Genomic DNA, 6,357 nt, shown 5'->3' on the forward strand with positions numbered 1-6,357 from the left:
GACTTTATCTAAGATATAGTCTAAGGCCTTTATCTTGGTCTAAATCTATATCTGTCTTAAATATAGTCTAAGGTCATAACTCCAGTGATCATCTTCCTCCAGCTATGCCCCAACTGCCTGCACTTACTACCCAGGAGTCCATTCACGTTATTAATCCATCAAATGGATTAATCCACTGATGGATAATGTTCCAACTCTTATAATCCAAAATTTTTTCTTCTGAATATTACTGCATTGCCTAACATATAACTTTGCAGGAGACTTACCTAGACCCAAACCATAACAATACATTACTAGGAACTGAAGGAAAGATGATCCTTGTCATAAAGTGGCAAAGAACTTGGCCAAGGGGCTGGGGGTGTGGCTCAATGGTACAATGCTTGCCTAGCATGCACAAGGCCCTGTATTTAATCTTCAGCAATACAAAGAGGACTTGTCTGAGCTGTGTTCAAGTGTTTTGTGGAAGATACAAGTTGCCAAGGAGTAAATTGGAGTATTTAGCTGGAGAGATTTCTAAGCAAATTCTTGAAGGAATGGCTTGGTTTCCTCCTTGGTTTCCTCATATAGTAAAATGTAGGAAAAGAAAGAATTGGGGAAGGAATTTTTAAGCAAAAAGAGTTGGGGGAAACTTAGAGTTGAAAAAAAATTAGCATGTCTGTATTGAAAAAAAAAATGAGAAACTGTGTTTTAAAGAGAACATCAATGGTGTGGCTATATTATCACTCAATAATGAGTTAATAGGAGGATATAAACAGGAAACACTGGGGCTGGGGCTGGGGACATAGCTCGGTTGGTAGAGTGCTTGCCTTGCATGCATAAGGCCCTGGATTCAATCCCTAGCACCATCAAAAAAAAAAAAAAAAAAAAAAGCAGAAACACTACCAGTTTATTGTCAACCGAAGGGGATATGAAGAGGTGATAAAATGAAAGAAGTCGGCTGGCATATAAATGCAGAATGGAGCCCTTCATAGAGGTTTGTGAGAGAGGTCCTAACAGAAAGCAATAGGCACCTAGGTGCAGTAATGCATGCCTGTAATCCTGGCTATTAGGGAGGCTGAGGCAGGAGGCTTGCAAGTTCGAGACCAGCCTCTTCAATTTAGTGAGACCCTATCTCAAAATAAAAAAAATAAAAAAAAAATGAAAAGGTGGGGCTGGGGCTGTAGTTCAGTGGTAGAGCGCTTGCCTCTAACTTGTGAGGAACTAGGTTTGATTCTCAGCACCCCATAAAAATAAATAAATAAAGATATTGTATCCATCTACAACTAAAAAAATATTTTTAAAAAAAATGAAAAGGGCTGGGGAGTAGCTCAGTGGTAGAGTGGTTCAATCTCCAGTACTGGGGGGCTTGGGGAATTAGACCTGAGAAGTGGGAAGAAACATAGCATAAAAAAATGGCAGCTCTGAGGGCTAGGGTTGTGGCTCAGTGTTAGAGCATTCGCCTAGCATGTTTGAGGACCTGGGTTCGATCCTCAGCACCACATAAAAATAAATAAAGTTAAGATATGTGTCCAACAACAACTAAAAAGTAAATATTTAAAAAATGGCAATTCTTCCAAAAGTAATATATTATCACTCCAATTATGTTTACTTTAGAATTGGTTATAATAACCCTAACATTTGTATGGAAGGTTAAATGCTATAGAAGAGCCAAGAAAATGTTGAAAAATAAGAGTGAAGATGTGGAATTTGTGCTATTAGAACTGGAATATAAATAGTCCATCATATTATATGATACTATAATAGAGAAAGATAAAAAGGGCAATGATCTAGTATAGAGGAAACCCTTTTCTCTATATATAGGAATTCAAAATATGAAAAAGGATGATAGTTTGAGGAGAGGAAAAAGAGTTACTTTTAAATGGTGTGACAAAAATGGTTACCAATCCGAAAAAAATAAATTTTAACCAATTGTTTACAATATTCATAATAGAATAAATATTGAAAATTTTTAATTTTTATTCTAATTTGTTATATATGACAGTGGAATGCACTACAATTCATATTACAAATATAGAGCACAATTTTTCACATCTTTGATTGTATACAAAATATATTCACACCATTCGAGTCTTCATACATGAACTTAGGGAATGATATCCATCTCATTCCACCATCTTTTTTACCCCCATGTCGTCTCCCTTCCCCTCCTATCCCTTTGCCCTATCTAGAGTTTGTCTAATCCTCTCATGCTCCCCTTCCAAACCCCACTATGAATCAGCCTCCTTATATATGAGAAAACATTCCACATTTGTTTTTTGGGGGGATTGGCTAACTTCACTTAGCATAATATTCTCCAACTCCATCCATTTACCTGCAAATGCCATGATTTTATTCTCTCTTATTGCTGAGTAATATTCCACACTTTCTTTATCCATTCATCTATTGAAGGACGTGAAGGTAGGTTCCACAGTTTAGCTATTGTGAATTTTGCTGCTATAAATGTTGATGTGGCTGTGTCCCTGTAGTATACTGTTTTTAAGTCCTTTGGGTATAGACCAAGGAGTGGGATAGCTGGGTCAAATGGTGGTTCCATTCCCAGCTTTGGAATATTTTTGTTTTCAAAATTTTGCAAGAAAATAAAAGATCATATGTACAATGTAGAAATGGGAAAGACTTAACTACAAATGGAAACTGAAACATAAGAGAAATGGTAAACATTTGAATTTTTAAATAACAAAAACAAAACCTTTTTGTATAGTGAAATTTCAGAGTCAGCTTGTCAATTTACAAAAAGTCTGTTGTAATTTTGATTGAGATTGCACTTAATCATTGTAGGAATTTGCAAAACACTGACAGCTTAATGATATTCAGTTTTTTGACCCATAGACATTGTGTATTTCACTGTTTACATGCTTTTTGACCTCTTAGAAATACTTTGTAGTTTTCAACAAACAGTTCTTGATCATATTTTGTTAAGTGTTCTACATATTTTATTTTATTTTATTATTGATACTGTAATAAATTACATTGTTTTCTAATTTCAATTTCCAAATTTCATTAGTATAAAGAAATACAATTCATTTTTGCCCTTAAAATTTTTGTTTGTGACTTGCTAAATTCACTTTGTAGTTCTAATCACTTAGTAGTTCTAGTAGTTTCTAGTAGCTAGGAGATTTCTTAGAATTTTCTATCGTGTCTAGTTCTAGTTCTATTTCTTCCTTTCCAATCTTCTTGCCTTTTATTTCTTCTTATTGTTTCACTATAATGTCCAGTACCTCCAGTACAACGTTGAGCAGAAGTGATGAGAGCAAACATCCTTGCTTTGTTTCTGATTTTTTTTTAAGTTGTAGATGGATACAGTATCTTTATTTTATTTATTTATTGTATGTGGTGCGGAGGCTCAAACCCAGTACCTCAAGCATGCGAGGCAAGTGCTCAACCACTGAGCCACAGCCCCTGCCCTGTTTCTGATCTTAGAAGGAAAATGTTCACTCTTCACCATTCACCATTACCATATTAGCTGTTCATTGATTTTGTTTTTTCCCCACTTACCAAGGATTTAAACCAGGCCTCACTCACACTTACCAAGTACACTACCACTGCCCAGCCCACCTACCTTTTTTTGAGACAGGACCACCCTAAGTTACCATGGCTGGCCTCAAATTTGTGATCCTTCTGCCCCAGCCTTCCAAGTCACTGGAATTATAGACATGCACCACTCATAGATGTTCTTTAACAGACTGAAGAAGTTCCCAGCTGTTCATAGTTTGCTGAGAGTTTTAATTTTTATATATATTTTTTATTTAATTATTTTTATATATTTTTATGTGGTGCTGAGGATTGAACCAAGTGCCTCTTGCCTGCTCGGCAAGTGCTCTACCACTGAGCTACAACCCCAGCCCTCACAATTTCGTAATCCATTCATCTATTGATTTTCTGCTTTTTTTTAAACAATATGAATCTATTGTCCTCATATAGTTTTCTATACGCTGTTTCTGCTTTGGGTTTGACTTTCTTGGGTCTCTGGATTGATAATTTTGATCAAATTTAGAAAATATTTTACCATTTAAAAAACATTTTAGCTTTCTATCTCTTTCTGGGACCCTGCCTAAATATATATTAGACTACTTGGCATTGTCCTATGGCTTAATTCATTTCTATTTGGTCTTTTCTTTCTCTCTCTTCCTTATGCTCCATTTTGGATTGTATTTACTGTTGAGTCTTCGAGCTTACTGATTGTTTCTTCTTCAATGTCTAATGGATTATTCATTCCATCCAGTGTACTTTTATTTAACATTTTTCTCTTAAAAACAGATTATCCTCTTTATATCATTTTTTTCTCCTTATGTTTATATTTTCCTTCATTCTGTGAGCATATATTTAAAATTTATAATAACTGTTAATATCTTTGCCAATTCCATTCTCTCTGTACTTTCTGGTTTATTGGCTAATTTTTCTCTTAATTATGAATCATATTTTCAGCTTCATTACATGCCTAATAATTTTCTATTAAATGCTGGTGGAATGTTAAAATTTTGTCATATCTTTTATAGAGTTGGCTGGGCACGGTGGTGCACACCTGTAATCTGAGTGGCTTAGGAGACTGAGGTAGGAGAATCGTGAGTTCAAAGCCAGTCAGTCTTAGCAAAGGTTGAGGCGCTAAACAATTCAGTGAGACCCTGTCTCTAAATAAAATACAAAATACGGCTGGGGATGTGGCTCAGTGGTTGAGTGCTCTTGAGTTCAATCCCCAGTAACCCCCCAAAAATAAATAAATAAAAATAAAGAGTATTGGGTTTTGTTATGCTGATCAGTTAAATATTCTTGAAGATTAGCTTGATCTATTTGAGGCTTGTTATGGCAGGTTCTGAAGTGACTTTACTCTGGTGTATTTACCTGTGACTCTTGTAAGGGATGTACCCAATACCCTGCATATGGTGAAATCTTGCCGCTTTTAATTGGTGGGGACACAATCTATTCCCTGTGTGAATATCAGTAAATGTTCTGCCTACTCCTCTCCAGTGTCTGTTTCCAAGGTTCCTCTCATTTATGTGCAAATCAATATTAAGTCAATATTTTAAGGGATGCCTCTAGAGTTAGTTCTACAGAAGTCCCCCTCTGTGCAATGTCCTATTTTTTTTTTTAGAGAGAGAGAGAGAGAATTTTTTTAATTTTTTTTTTTTTTTTTTAGTTTTCCGCAGACACAACATGTTTGTTTGTATGTGGTGCATGAGAATCGAACCCGGGTCGCACGCATGCCAGGCGAGCGCGCTACCGCTTGAGCCACATCCCCAGCCCCTGCAATGTCCTATTCACTAGTTCTCTGTCATAATTTCTAGCAGCCTCAGTCTCTCTGAGTTCTGATTTTTGACTCCGTAACTTTTTTTTTTTTTTGAGATGGAATCTTGCCCAGACTGGTCTCAAACTCCTGGGCTCAAGCTATCCTCCTGCCTCAGCCTCCTGACTAGCTGGGACTACAGGTATATGCCATTTCCACCTGGTCACAACTTTTTTGTAATATTCTTTTAAAAGTGTTTTGTAGTATTCCTTTAAAGACTGATGAACTTTTTTTCCCCTGGCAGATAAAACTACTTTTATATAAACTTTATTTTTTCAAGGTTTGATTTTAAATTTTTATATATATATATATATATATATATATATATATATATTTTTAGTCGTCAATGGACCTTTTATTTTCTTTATATGCAGTGCTAGGGACCGAACTCAGGGACTCACACATGCCAAGCAAGCCTTCTACCACTGAGCCACTACTCCAGCCCTGCAAGATTTGATTTTATGATGAGTATAGATAGTATAGTTAGCTTCTACTGGAGTTTGATTCCTCTATTAAAATGACACTCTACACCAGGTGTGTTGGTGCACACCAGTGACTAGGAAGTCTGAGTCAGGAGGAGTACAAGTTCGAGGCCAACTGGGGCAATTTAGCTCTCTAGGATCTCCACTGAGACTCACTCTGATGGGATCGTCTTATGATCCCCAAGCATTTCTGAGCTGTAGACATTTTCTACATTACAGCTTCCCTGTCAAATGTTCCTTCCTTAGAGTTGTTTTTTGCTGAGCCTGGAGCCCTGTGGAGTTTCACCTTTCACACATACTCATTGGAATTTTATCTCAAACATCAAGAAAGGGAACCATTTGCAAATGTATAGAGTTATTTATGTAGCTCCTTTATCTTCTAATTGCTTTTCCACAAGTTTTAGCTGCCTTGGAATCCCGGAACCTTGCCTCCACCTTTTAATCTTAATCTCATCTTCTCATCCAGCACCGTGGTGAGACACTGTCCCTAGACAGAAAACCACAGTGTTCATGGTGTTCACCTAGTGCTGCCTTCACTAAGAAAACACAGTTCTGAGATGCCTGTTGTCCAGTTGCTTCATTTGTTTTCCTAGTTTT

This window comes from Callospermophilus lateralis, chromosome 4, assembly GCF_048772815.1.
Source record: "Callospermophilus lateralis isolate mCalLat2 chromosome 4, mCalLat2.hap1, whole genome shotgun sequence".
NCBI lineage: Eukaryota > Metazoa > Chordata > Mammalia > Rodentia > Sciuridae > Callospermophilus > Callospermophilus lateralis.